The sequence below is a fragment of the Canis lupus genome, chromosome 32 (genome assembly GCF_048164855.1).
Source record: "Canis lupus baileyi chromosome 32, mCanLup2.hap1, whole genome shotgun sequence".
Classification (NCBI taxonomy): domain Eukaryota; kingdom Metazoa; phylum Chordata; class Mammalia; order Carnivora; family Canidae; genus Canis; species Canis lupus.
Window position 1 is genome coordinate 8,529,430 of NC_132869.1, and position 15,414 is coordinate 8,544,843.

Consider the following 15,414-nt stretch of genomic DNA (forward strand, 5'->3'; position numbering starts at 1 on the left):
GTGGTTGAAAAATGAATCAGTGAAGTTAACCTACATTGTCATGTTTGATTTATCTGGAGGTAAACAACATTCTAAGAGGATTTAGTGGGCTAGTGTTTAGTAAAAGGGTATGTCCAGGTCGTGGCACTACATAGATTGAATGTCCAAACATTAAAAAGCTCCTTCATCATTGGGCTGAATACAAAAATGACAGCCATCATTTGGTGACCTTAGAATGTCCTGGCTATTTGTAACAGACTTTCAGTAGTGAATCTAACCTCCCATCAGGCTGGGGTTAAATAAATGACAAGTTATTTTTCCAGTTTAAGATTAATATTGAGATGCCCTGTTATAAATATGTTCTTCTGAATAGAACATTAAATTACAATTATTTGGAAAAGTGTGAGAGGGAGGAAAGAAGAGAGAGGTGAATAATTTTTTTTGTTCCTTTCACTTTATTTCATTAGATTGGTGTCTCTATACCCCATCATAATATTTTTCTGTCAATACAGTGATTGCTACAGTAACCACCTGTGCTAGACAAGCACCTGCCTTTAAAATGCAATTTTTAGCAAAGATTTAAATTGCAAACTAGAATTCCAAGGCCCCCTGCCAAAACAAACGCACTTTCTTTTTGAAGAGTATGTTGTCTCCCAATGAAGGCTTTCCTGTACCATGCTCTGTATTTTGACTTAATAGTAAATCTCTCTTTCACTCTCTCACTAAATTATTTTCTCTCGTCAGCTGGCTTAGGGCAATATCTTTATCAAGATCTCAAAATAGCAAACTGGGAAGCCTTTTCAAATTCTAAAAACAAACTTCTTGGAGTCATTAGCTTATTCATAGTTGAGAGATCACATTGTTCCCTATATATGCTTATAAAAAGGAAGATTGTTCTGAAAAGGCTAAGAGGCTCTGTCCTCTACCTCTCATATCTTACGGTTCCAGCGGGATAGTGGTGGCCACGAAATGAGCCCAGACTCTGTAGAGAGACTACTTGGTCATAAGAACTATAACTCACCACTCTACTTCTTTTAACATAAACTTGTTAATCCAGGTAGTGCTAAGAGACGAAAACTAAGTTCAACTTTTTCTCATATAAATTCATGGAGAAACCCAAAAGTATGTTAAATGGGGACACTGACTTTCTGAGATCTCATATTGAAATGGCTGCATAAAATTGATGTTTTATGATGAAAAATGGTCCATGGAGGCCCCAGGAAGTGCTTTTGAGAGATGATGCAAATTCGAGTGAGGAAAGCTCCTTGGATTCAGTTGTAAAACAGGGAGGAATCTTGCTGGGCACTTCACAGGATTAAAGTCCTTTATCACCATGATATTTTATCCTGAGACACACACATCAGTAAGAGCTCAGTAAATATCTTACTGTTAGAAATATTTTAAGAGAAAGCAGAAAATTTTGTGTTTGACATGGAATGGGACTAAAATCCCTTTTTAATTAATGGGGCACCTGGGTGGCGCAGTCTGTTGGACATTAGATTCTTAGTTTTAGCTCAGGTCGTGATTTTGTGGGATTGTGGGCTCTTGGGAACCCTGTGTTGGGCTCTGCACTCAGCTCAGAGTCTGCTTAAGACTCTCCCTCTCCCTCTACCCCCTCTGCTCTCAAAAATAAACAAATAAGTCTAAAATTTATTTTTTTAAATACCTTTAATTATTAATAAGTCTTATTGCTTGACACATTCTACTTTATGACTATTGGAAGACACTGAATCTGTCATATTCCTAACTATCTTACTGGGTACACCAAGAATGCAAGGCCCTGACTGTCCTTTACTAAGGACAATTCTCAGGGTTGTCTTTATAGCAATCTCAGAGGGATGAAGTAATCTTTCCCCTGGGACAAAGAGCAGCTTTGCCTAGTATTTACTATAAAACAGCAAGTCCCACAAGCTCAATGTTCCTCAGCTGCAGCACAAACCTTCTGCATGTATACTATCTACCTTGCCTCCTCACGCCACCCTCCGAGGACTTGGAGGGGCAGGTGGGGCAAAGGGAACTTACACAAACATGGTGCCATTTGTTGTGCAATGAGTAATAAAATCCTTTGTCTCCAAAATCTCATGTATACTACCAGCATCCATGAAACAGCAAGAGACTGAAGTTATTAGTCTGTAAGTAGAATTGTAAGTAGACTTATAAAATCATGTTCCAGGCACAACAATATATTTTGGGTTTCCTACCTGTAACTATCACCTTCTTGAGGACAGTATCTGTGTTGGATTCATTTATGTACCACCTGAACAAAATGCTTGCATGGATTAAGCACTATGAAATGTGTACTGAATATGAATGAATTTGTTTACCAACATTATAACAGCAATTTTTGTGTTCAATCTTACATGAAAGAGCTTATGACTGACTCAAAAATAGATCTGGAAAGAACAAATATTGTAAAAATGTCTACACTACCCAAAGCAATCTACGAATTTAATGTAATCCGTATCAAAATGCCAACAGCATTTTTCAAAGAACTAGAACAAACAATCCGAAAATTTGTACAAAACCACAAAGGCGGGATCCCTGGGTGGTGCAGTGGTTTAGCACCTACCTTTGGCCCAGGGTGCGATCCTGGAGACCCGGGATCGAATCCCACGTCGGGCTCCCAGTGCATGGAGCCTGCTTCTCACTCTCCCTGGGTCTCTGCCTCTCTCTCTCTCTCTCTCTATGTGACTATCATAAATAAATAAAAAATTTTTTAAAAACCCACAAAGGCTCTAAATAGTCAAAGCAATTTTGACAAATAAAACTGGAGGTATCACAATTCCAGTCTTCAAGTTATATTACAAAGCTGTAGTAATCAAAACAGCATGGTACTCACTCAAAAAAAGACACATATATCAATAGAACAAAATAAAAAGTCCAGAACTAAACCCACAATCAATTCAACTTCAACAAAGGAGGCAAGAATGTGCAATGGGAAAAACCCGAGTTTTTTCAACAAATGGTGAACCAATCTGCAATGTATAAAATTGTTCAATCACTATATTGTACATCTGAAACTAATAGGACACTGTATGCTAACTACACTGGAATTAATTTCATAAATAAATAAATAGACCTGGAGTCTATATGAAAGATAAAGTGAGGAAAAATGACAAAAATAGACAATGATCTAACTAGATATCAACACGTTTAATTCTCATACCTAAATGGAAGATAATAATAACTCACAACTGAATAATGATTTATGTCTTCCCAAGCTTTTCCAAATGTCTTATTCTGCATTTCAAAAACACTTTAAGTAGGAAAAGCATTATTGTCCCCACATAGATGAGAAAGTGAGTTTGTAAGACAAACCCAAGATCATTAGCTGGTATAAGTAGCTGAGAAAGTTCTACAACCTAGATCTTTACTCCTTAGAGTTAAGGCTCATTCTAAAATGTGGCATTATCTACAGTATCTTCATCGATCCTTACTGCTTCTTCCAAAGGCTTTTACTCATGGACTGATTAAAATGAATAGACACGGTTCAAACAGTGTTTTCAGACTTTTTCTGGTGTGTGGTTGGGAAGGAATATAATTTAATTATTAGGAAAAACAGGCCTGCAAATCTTTGCAAGTGTGATCTGCTTTGAATACTACATCTTCTCATATACCAAACTCAACAGTCCAATGAAGCTGGTAGACTGAATAGATCCATTATCTCAGCGCAAATTTCAAAAGCTAGCCAATTAACTCAAGAGTTTTCTTTTAAAATAAGGCATTACTCCCACAGTGTGGTAGTTATTAAAATCATATATTTTATAATAGACAATTTTTTATTGTTTTATTTGGGAATGAGGCCAGGATTATACCACAATTAACACAAAGCTTGTTGGTCTTAAATATCCAAAAATCTCTTTCTAAATGCTCTAGAATCATGTGTGAACTTTTAAAGGATGGCTTTTTTGCACTAGTTTTCCATATTTTAAAATCATCTTAATTTATGATACCATATACCATTGCATGCTAAGTAAAATAAATTGCCTAACGGGCAAAATGCACTTAAATGTTATACAAATCAGAAATAATTCACATTTCCATGTTTTTCCCAGAGAAAACCTTTGAGGTATCAGTGATTAAAACTTTCCTTCAGTGCTCTATCTCTCACTACTCAGTGCTATCTCCTCCAGAGTATTTGGGATTTTTATCTGACATGTGACAAAAAACAACCAGTGTTTAAATAGCTGAGTAGTTCTGCTTTCAAGGATGCAGCTGGCTGCAAAAATAATCAGCTTGATATATCAAGATCATATTTCATAATTCCTAACTTCTATGTAATTAATAAACTCCAACATTGTAGGCCAGGAGGATTACATATTTTCATGTGTCATGGGGGATGAAGGAGACAGGAGCAAGATCATGAAAGCTCTTCCAACATGCTATCAATGGATCCAGTGGGTGGCATGACATCAGTAGGCTATTTAAAGTGTTTGTTCAATTCCCATTCGATTTAGGTATCCCTTCAGAAGCTCATAAACGACCCTGAATTCACCTGTTTTTAGAAAAAAATGCTTGCCATACATGACTATGTACAATTGGCCAAGTTTCTGGCTACACAAATTTCTTTTGTCATGCTTAGTGGTATTATATATCTAACATAATAAAATACATAGTGAATTTATATTATTTTACCCAACCCCTAGACTAGAAAAAAACAACAACACTGTAATGATATACAACTGATATATGGTAGTGAATTTTCTAGAGAAGAGAAATGAAGGAGAAAGTAAGAGAGTGAGAAAATAAACAAATGATAGAGGAAAATGAACAAGGGAGACAGGAAAATCATCTTTCATGGTTATCCAGCAAAATGACCTTGTGTTCCTATCTATATCACCCTATGGCTTCTATTTAATTCCAAGCTTGTTCTCAGGTTAGTGGCCTGGTCGAGACAACTTTTAGCTAACATATAATGACATGGGATTTTATTTCTACTTTTATTTGAGCTACTACCCAATATATGGGCAATAAAATAGACCATTCAGTGGTCCAATTTCAATTTGAGGCTAACCCTGAATGCCTACCTAGGTATGATCTTCACATTAATAAAAACATAAGTTAAGTCTGAGACGACATAATTAATCCTCTTAATTACATTGAATCAAACAAAATCCAATGGTAGGATTTTAAGTGAAACCTTAAAGCATCGCTTAACAGTATCAAACAGTATGAATCAGTAGCATTGCACAGACCTTTCTGAAGGTGAAGCCACACCCCCCAAAACCTCTCTTCTTTAAACTCATTAATTTTCCATTTATAATTGACTTGGAAATCTACTTCTCTATTCCTAAGATTAAAGAGTTCTGAGAATATTGTTACATGGCATAATATGTAGCTACTTATCAACAATCTTGTCATTTGATAGCAAAGGAGGGAGGAAGAACTAGATGAATGATAATTTTCCTCTTTCTAGGAACATGAACAAACACAGCTTCACATATCATCTTTCCCATGACATTGCAGAATGGAATTGTAGCTAAAAAATTTATGACTACAAAGGAGAGGAAAGTAATTACAATTAGTTGGTAAATTTGATGTAATCCTGCTAATATCAAAAGTAGGGTAAACTCTGCTAAAGACATGATATCCAGTATATAACATAACTTCCCTTCCTTTGACCTTATAAACCTGAGTTATCACCTTGGAACATGGGTGTTAATCAAGAAACCAGACTTACACCAGTTGTGACTACAGCCATGCACTGGATGTTATGGAAAACACAAATGATTTTTTTTTTAAATCCAGACTGCTATTATCAGGGAGTTTATAATCAGTTTGGAAGTACTAGGCTTTGCCCCCTCTATTTATTCCTTTCTTTCCTACATAGTCCTTGTATGTGATCTCCTCCTGAGCAGCCCTCTGTTTCCTCTCTCAATATTCAAATTAAACCTTTATTTTCATAGCCACATCAAACAAAAACTTGTTTTTAAGTATGAGGAAGTACTCTCTAATTAGAGCAGAAAATCATCCTACAACCTCAGTCTTTGCTTTTCCCACTCCTTACCATTTACTATGCTGATCTTAGGTGAGAAAATACTCAAGTACCGCACTTTTCTTCCAGAGGGAAATAGACTTGTAGAACAGCACCAGATTCAACATATAGGACCAGTTGCAAGCACAATGCCTTCATAAGACATTTTTTCCCTGAAAGTGAGTGGGATAACTGGAGTTTTCCTATATAAAATGAAAGTGTTTTAGGACTCAAGAGTTCTCTATTCCCTATGGCATGAGCAAACAAAGCACAATAGGTGCCTAATAAGAACATGAACCAATGAATAAACTCATAGACTATTTGAATGCCTGTGTGTTTCCTTTTGAGATGTCCAGATCGCCCAACAAACACAATACAAGCTTTTGTAGACTTACAATGAAGGGGTTGAAAGTAATGGACGTTTTCTCAAAAGATCTAACAACAGTGTTCCAAAAACATTTATTCAGGGTTTTCATTAATGTATTTCTTTCCAGCACTGCTGAAAATTATAGTGCATTAATGACAAATTAAATCAAAATCCATGACTCAATTTCCTAATTTCACAATTAATAGGACCAAAAATAACATATTAATTTCTGTAGGGTGACAAGAAATAACACTTATAAACATTCCACATTATCAATAAATTCATGGTTCATTTTCACAAATGGAGTTTGTTTCAATTCTCAGCTGTTGGATGATGATTTGACTTGGAGCAAAGGCAATGTAATTGGGTAACAGTTGAGATGCGCTTGTTTGAGTGGGGCTGAAAGATCCATTGCAGGATTTCCAAGAGTGTGAATTACAATTCCAATGATATCAGAAGCAACTAATTCTGTTCTTTAGAAGTGCAGACATAAAAGAAGTTTGAGGTTTTCTTATTTCGAGCTTTAATTGAGGGCTAGGTTGTAATTCATTTTCATCCCTGAGTGAGTGGTAAAAACATACACAGCAGGTAATTCACACCACCTCAAAAACTGTTGGTGCAGTAAGAAGACTAATCAGGGTAAGCTTCCAGTAGCAAATTATCAGCTACAAATTAAAACCTTGCCTCATGCTTGCTAAAAGCAACCTTCCTTTTCACCAACACATACATGTGAATATTCGTAACTGTTGGATTGCAGCAGGATGGGAAGATTAGGGATCCTACCTGGTTGCATTAAAGAGAGCCTTGGGAAGGTGTGAAATAAACTAGACTTCAAGCAATGCGAAATTTTTGGTTTAAAAATGAAAAGTCATCATAATCCCAGGTGGTGTGGTGTTTATTCTGAGAATGGAAATTTAATGTCACACACAAAAAAAGTAGTAAACTTGGATTCCAAACAGAGTTTGAAACAGGTTTGCATTTAAGTCCTTTTGGGTAAGCATCCTCTTCAACCAATGTTCCTCAAAATAAACACAAAAGACTGCCTACAATAATAGGAATTAATTAAATTTCTGATGTTAATTAATCTAAAGGAAATAGAGAAGGATGGTAAGATAAAAAATTCTTTGATTTTTCTGGCTTATGCCATCACCTCAACATAATTTTAAAGTATATTTTTAGCATTTAACCTTCTCTGTGATTTTTACTTAGATGGTGCTGAAAATTGTTTCAAGAAAGCTGCAAAGTGGCAATGATAATACATAAAGAGTTCAAAATGGCTGCACATATCTGATAAATATATACGCTCTATACATAATTATGTTATTGGCTTAAATGACCATAATTGCACCTTTTGGACTGAGATCCAGTTTTATTTCCATTTCCCTGTGAACAAAGCTGTTACGAGAGCAACATAGGCATGAGAACACAAACAGTAAAAACAGTGTGCTTACTAGGGCTCATTTTCTAATATGCTAAATCTCGTATATTTTAATTTAGAAAAACCAAAGGAAGAGAAAAGCATCTTGTAGATTAGACAAAGGAAACTTTCCTGTAAACACACACACACACACACACACACCCTGTGTGTTGACCTGCCACAGCACTTTGTTTTTCAATCAAGCATCTCTATCTTTTTTTTTTTTAATTTTTTTTTTAATTTTTATTTATTTATGATAGTCACAGAGAGAGAAAGAGAGAGAGGCAGAGACACAGGCAGAGGGAGAAGCAGGCTCCATGCACCGGGAGCCCGACGTGGGACTCGATCCCAGGTCTCCAGGATCGCGCCCTGGGCCAAAGGCAGGCGCCAAACCGCTGCGCCACCCAGGGATCCCGCATCTCTATCTTTAAAGGGCACCAAAAGAGTCTTTCTAGCAACCCAGATAAATTACTGAAGAGTTGCTGAGCTGATTTCCCAAATGCCAAAATTCAAGCCTGAAGCAAATTTAAACACAATCATTGAAATCTCTGGAGGGGGTGAAGGAGGTAGAAAGGAGAGAAAGCGGTTTAAAAATGGAAATCTTGAAACAGCTTTTTATACCACTGCAACACACTCACTCTGATAACAAGCTAGCAAGTCACTCAGTTACTTAGACTCAGAGAGATTTGATGCATGCTGGACTCTGCTAGGTAGGTAGGTAGGTAGATAGAAAGATAGATGATTGATTGATTAATTGATTGATTGATTGATTGATTGATAGTCTCACATTCATGTGTAAGATAAACTACTTCCTAAAACTCCACCTTGAGAATCACTTCCATATGGGCATGGGGATATTCCTGACTGGCTGCAACACAGAAATTCAGGTGTGTGCATGTGTGTTCAGCTAAATTCATCAGTATCTCTTCGTTTGAGACAAAATTAACATAAATGAGGAAGGGTTGAGAGCTCTTGGCCCTTTTTCAGCAGATCTCTGTTTTAAGACCTGGCTGCTTTGTCCACAGTTACACTTAAAGAAACAAATATTTTCTAAATGTTCCCTCTAAGTAAGGTAGTGTGCTCTGATGAGAGGGTCTTCTTGGGAAACTGTATGTTTGTCTGGAAATATGCCCCAAATCTTAGCACATCTGCAATCCCAATTTTGTTCTCCAAAGGAATTTGAAGCCAACCAATATCCCACCCCAAGGTGTGTGCAGTGGCTGATCGGAAGCACACCCCCTCCAGCACAGTAACCACCATGGCAGTGGAGCTGGTGCACTTGGTTTTCTGCGAGCAGAAAACAAAACAAACCTGGATGTCCGCCTTTCTCATTTTAAGGGTCCCTGAACATTTCTCAGAAGAGTTAAATGATACACGAGTTTCATTAAATCTACTAAGATAACTGTTTGATGTGTTATTCAATAGATGAAACACAAAACTGTTCCTTAAAAATCAGTTAAATTGCTTGAAGGAACAACAAATTCACTTATCGGGCCATTCTTTATTTCTAAAGTGCAATTTATGGGGCTAACGGAAAGTAAATGTCATACCTTTAATTTCATAAAAAGTTATGTACAAGTCTATTATTCCACATAATCACATAACAGAGAACTGCTACCTTTCTGCTCAGTGGGGTGCCATTTTATAGACTTTAAAATTCGCTAAGTTCAAGCAGCTTTCGTTCTAAATAATACATGTGCTAAATATGTCACATTAAAAGTGCTTTTGGCATGTAAATGATCCGTTTTCTCATAGAAATGCTTTTAAAAGAATCTGAGCTCACTTTTTTCTTTTTTCTTTTCTTCTTCTTCTTTTTTTTTTTTTTTGGAAATTCTAAGTGCATTGAATTTCATTGTCCTACAGAACCATGTGGAGTTGAGCGAAGTGAACTGCAGGGACAAACCAGCCGTTGTCAGCCTGTGTACTTATGTATCATTTGAACTGTCAGAGTATATAGAGTTCTATTTGCTTCAACATTATTTTCTGTTCCGATGCAGGCAAAATTTTCTCTTTCACTCTCCTTTCTCCCCCACCCCCTAGAATTCAGCGTTGGCAGGCAGTTCCAGGTCTAAAAAGTGATTTACTGTTAAAACATAAGGCACGTGTATGAACGAGTTTCCTATATATTCATTTAATTCTTCAAACTCTTTGCTCTTTCTTCTGTTCTTTAATGCTGAACAACAAAGCTGAGGTCTTATGGGTGATTTAAGGTGCTTACCCACCAAAAAAACTAATTCGAAAGTCTTAGGCATAATATGAATAAAACTGAAAGAATAATCTCCCCCTCTCGCAGCTTCATTATACTGCTACATACAGAGAAGCCTGCCCAGCCGTACATACAACCTACTAAGGGAGAGTCTTTCAGAACTTCTGGATTGATTATTCCTTCTCCCTCCTTTGTAATGCCATGTAGCAGAATTTGATGATATCAGCTATCTTCTGCTTTTAGAGATCTTTGCTCTCACTTATTAAAATAGAGCAATATAAATGCAGCTCGATATTCATTATGCAGTTTGTAGAAGTTATTTCTCATAGACGATTTAGCTTCAGGGTTCTCCTAGAATTTTAGCTTCACCATCCCTTCCCCATATAAAGCAAAAAAAAAAACTGTCTCAAGAAATAACTCAGAAGAAACAAACTGATGAACATTGGGGAAGGAAAGAAAAAATAAAATAAGATTAAAAACAGAGGCGGGGGGTGTGCAAACCATAAGAGAATCTTTTTTTTTTTTTTTCTGAGAAGATGTCATCCTTTGTTTTTTTTTTTTTTTTTTTTTTATTGGTGTTCAATTTACTAACATACAGAATAATACCCAGTGCCCGTCACCCATTCACTCCCACCCCCCGCCCTCCTCCCCTTCTACCACCCCTAGTTCGTTTCCCAGAGTTAGGGGAAGAAACTGAGGGTCACTGGAGGGGACGTGGGTGGGGGATGGGGTAATTCGATGATAGGCATTATTAAAGAGGGCATTTGCTGGGATGAGCCCTGAGTGTCATATGTAGTGATGAATCACTAAATTCTACCTCTGAAACTAATAATACACAATGTGTTAACTAACTTGAATTTAAATAAAATCTAAGAAAAAATAGAAAAAGAAATAACTCAGAAATAATATGTATAAAAGGCCTGAAATCAGTTACAAGCAAAGAAGTGTGTGTTATGGTAGGATAATTTATAATATAATCGTAAAATGCATAAATAAGAGTTCAGAATATGAGTGGAGTTACCAGATATAGTAAATAAAAATATAAGATGCCCAGGGAGGTTTGAATTTCATATAAACAACAAATAATATTTTAGTATAAGTGTGTGCCATGCAATATTTAGAACATGCTTATAAATATAAAAGAGTCCACTGTTGATCTGATATTCAAATTTAACTGGACATCCTATAAATTATCTGGCAACTCTAATGGTGAACTCAGTTAAAAAGTCTAAGTTAAATAGCACAATTGAAAACTTTTACATGAGCAGATCTATTTACTTCTATAATTTAGGCAATTATTATCCATTATACCTCTATGCTCTACCCACTCTGACACCAGTGCATACCTTCTAGTTTTAAAAATGCATTCCTAAGGAACAGGTTCAAATATTTTAATTCCATATGATTAGCCATGATCACAGACAAGCTAATGCAGTAAGAGAAGAGTTGCCTTTTATTTCCTCAATTGGAACTTTTAAAATCGCAACGTATGTCTGTTTGTGGAAATCAAATGATTCCATCTCTCAATTTTTCCATTTTTATCACTTAAATATGTTTGTATGAAAATTCATTTCTTCTAAATGTATGATTGGATTTCAATTTCCTAGTTAAATCAGACTAGTCTATTAATGAGAATTGCTTTTAGGAAGAAGGCTTACATTTATTGAACATCTCTTATGAGCCAAGTGCTTCTTTTTTTAACTTTATTTAATAATTGCAAGAACCCTAAAAGCTATATACCAATTATTATCTTCATTTACAAAGCTCATACAAGTTACAGAGGTAATAGGAGTAGTGGTATGATTGGTAGCCAAGTGAATTGAATGGCAAAGTCCATATTCTTTTCACTATGAAAGGCCGCCCCTGAATATTTGGCTGAATCTTACTTCCTTCTGTTTTTATGAGAAAAAAAATTAACTTGGGGAAACCAAGATGGTAAAATTAGGATATAATTCTTGCACTAACTCGACACTGTTAGGAGAAACACTTCCTTTTCCTCTAGCTGTTCTTTTAGCAAACCTAAAGTAGACCCAGTTAATGAAAAATTTTCTACAACTAGGACCTTGGAATGAGAACATTTCTTCTTACATTTTCTCTGCCCTTTAGATTCATTTCCATAACACAGAATAGTAAGAATTAGACATCCATGGAGCCCAGTTTTAAAAGGAAAGTCTTAAACCATATCTACATTAAGCTTGTAACTCCTACATAAGACCCAGAAGCTACTTCTTTGGACCCGTCCCCCCTACAACCACTGGGAATTATTCATTAGCATTCACAGTACGGAAAAATGCATGAGTAACACCACTGCATTTTGTAAAATGCAATTTTTGGCAGGTTGACTAAAATCTTGGCAAGCATTACCATTTTCCCAAAATGTATTTGCATATAGACTTACTGATTTTTATTACTGTATCTGGACTCTCTCCAAATTCTCCCTGTCCCTAAACTTAAATAAAGCACTTCAGTAAAGGTTTCTTATAAATGAAAAAGCACTATTAGAACAGGTGGAAACATGAAACTAGCACTTTATGTATTTTAAAAGAAAAGGCCTAAAATATATTCAGAGGCATTTATTTACTGTTTTTAAACTACATTTATTCTTGATAAAGTAGAAGTGTTTAACTGGTTACCAGAAAGAAAACCTTCCTAGAGAGTGATTCAAAGCATTCTAAAAGGAGGGTACAATTCCTGAGAAAGTTGTATGGGGACAAAGAAGAGACCCTATAATTTGTTTTAATATTACCACCAATCATTCACAGATTATAGGCCAATACCCACAATTCACAAAATTGATCTGAATACAGAAATATTTAATATGTACATATTATACACATATTATATAATCTGTACATGTTATATACATATATTATATTTTTTTCAGTTTGTTATGCCAGTAGGCAAACAGATGTACAAAAGAAACATTGACAAACGGTACATTTGCTCTTTCTCAACTATGTTTACAAAAGCAAACTGAACTGAAACAGTACAAGGAGACTTTAAAAATAAGACTCCAAGTCTTTTGATAGTGTAGAAAGGAACAATGATAAAATTCACCAGGATGCCAGACTTGCTTCTCCCTTCTTGTTGATGCCATCACATTAGCCACCCTGACGAAGATGACTTTTGAGCAATGTAGAGAATATTTGAGAGGATTAATTGAATTGGTGGTGCTGCAGACCTTACAAAAGGCAATGTTACAGCTCTCTGATGTGTCTAAAGATTTTAATTGCACAAAAACAATTCTCTTTTGATGTAAAGACTTTCCGGAACCATTGTGAAATGATGGAAATCTTTTTCTTTGAATAATTTTTCTTGCAAAGCAGTTTTTGCCAGGAGGTAACAGTAAGAATCTCTGGATTTAAAGGGCTTCTGCATGTTTTTTTAATATTGCGCCACTTTATAATTTGTCTTTTGTAAATATTTTCTAAGTTTTTCAAATATTGTCTTGCATAGCTGTTTTCCACATTCATTGTCTACATTCAAAGAACAAGAGCAGGGATACATATATATATATATAGAGAGAGAGATGGTGTTTTCTTTTGCATTCCTGAATGGTCAAGTTGCATGAATGGGAAAAATTAGAGAGGGTGACAAACCATGAGAGACTCCTAACTCTGGGAAATGAACAAGGGGTAGTGGAAGGGGAGGTGGATGGGGGATGGGTGACTGGACACTGAGGGGGGCACTTGACAGGATGAGCACTGGGTGTTATACTATATGTTGGCAAATCGAACTCCAATAAAAAATATAGTAAATAAATAAATTAAATAAATAAATAAATCTTAAAGTCAATCTTGCCCTTTGAGGAAAGAGTTAAGTGTACTCATAAGTAAAGTTACAAAAAAAAAAAAAAGTAAAGTTACATACATAGTTTTTGTATACAAAAATAGAGCTTTTTGTGGCCAGGAAAAAATTACTATGACTGTGGTATTTAGAAGTTTGAACATTGATGTAATTTGTTTTTGCAACAAGCTAGAACTAATCTAATGTGTATTATCATGAAGTTTCCCAGACCTCAGCTTTATTACTGCAAAATATATTGCCCTTCATGAACAAGGATGGCATTTATTAAGTCCAAGAATCAATTGAAACTGCAGCAAGAAGGTGTCAAGTTAGATCTAAAGGAAAATCTCCTGCCAGTGTGATTACCAGCAGGTTGCTGAGAGAATTTATAAAATTTTACCTTTAAGAGAACTTTGGGTACCACTGCTTGGGTAATCTTACCTTTAAGTAGGGGATGTCCCACATTTCATCGTTAAGTCCCTTTTCATAACATAATTCCTGAATTGTTAGGTGATAGTAATGGGAGAGAAATATATGTTTCCTTTCATTCCTGAGAAACATGGAGAACTAGCCTGATGTCAAACAGCATTCTTCATATAACTTCAAGACACTAACATTTTCCACCTGCTCCTTGTTAATGTGACAAAAAATGCAAATGAAAAATAATCCTGCAACATTTTTTTCTCTCCTCCATTTGAATACTTCAGAAAATATTCGTGAATCCTCCTGAGAAAACTCCCAAGTCTTCATAAACTTACTGATATTCATCCCATGGTTACCTAAACGAAGTGTTTAAGATGACCTTTTTATAAGAAAAATGAGTGCCCACCAATTTCTAGTACTTAAGTGAATGTAGGACTTAAACTCTTGTCACCTTGAAGAAGATTTCATATTCTATTTGTGATCAAGTACCTTTTCTTTTTTACTATTACATCATGACCAGTACTGTATACAAAGAAGACTGAAAATTCCAATGGACCCATAGATATTAGAGCAGTAAGAAGCAGCGGAAAAATGGAAACAAACTAAGTGGATATGATTTTTTTTTTTTAAAAGGCAATGTGGTCCAACAAAATAGAGGCCATTGGATTAGCAACCTGATTGCTTTCTTTCCTAGACGTATTCAATTTCACTGAGGTTCAATTTCCTGATTCATAAAAATAATGCTGGAGGTTTTGTTGTTGTTTAAAATTATCTGTTTTAAGGAATGAAAAAAATTAAGTAAATATCTGCAACTTAACTGCAATCCAAAACCTAACATTTTCAGAAAACCACGATTTTTGTAACTTATTTGGTGGCAACAGAGACCTACACTGATATGACCATGTGTCCATTTCACTGCAGAAATATTACTGTGATGATTACAGGTACTGTCCAAATGCCACTAAAGGCACTTGCATAGTATATAATATAAACACTATATTCAGTTTCTAAAATCCAAGAATTGTGATTTTCAAATACATCTGTCCTCAAGGAATTTAGACACAGTGATGGGGGGGGGCATGTGGATATTAACAAATCATTCTTCTTTCCTTGGTCTTTTAGGAAATTAAAACATTTAAGTCAAAGTAAGTAAATGGTTAGAGTGGCTTGTCCTAACTTCACTAACCTTACTTCATTTGTAAAAGTCTTCATTTCACATGACTTTATAATGATTAATTATAAAGGTGGAAAGGAATAACGTT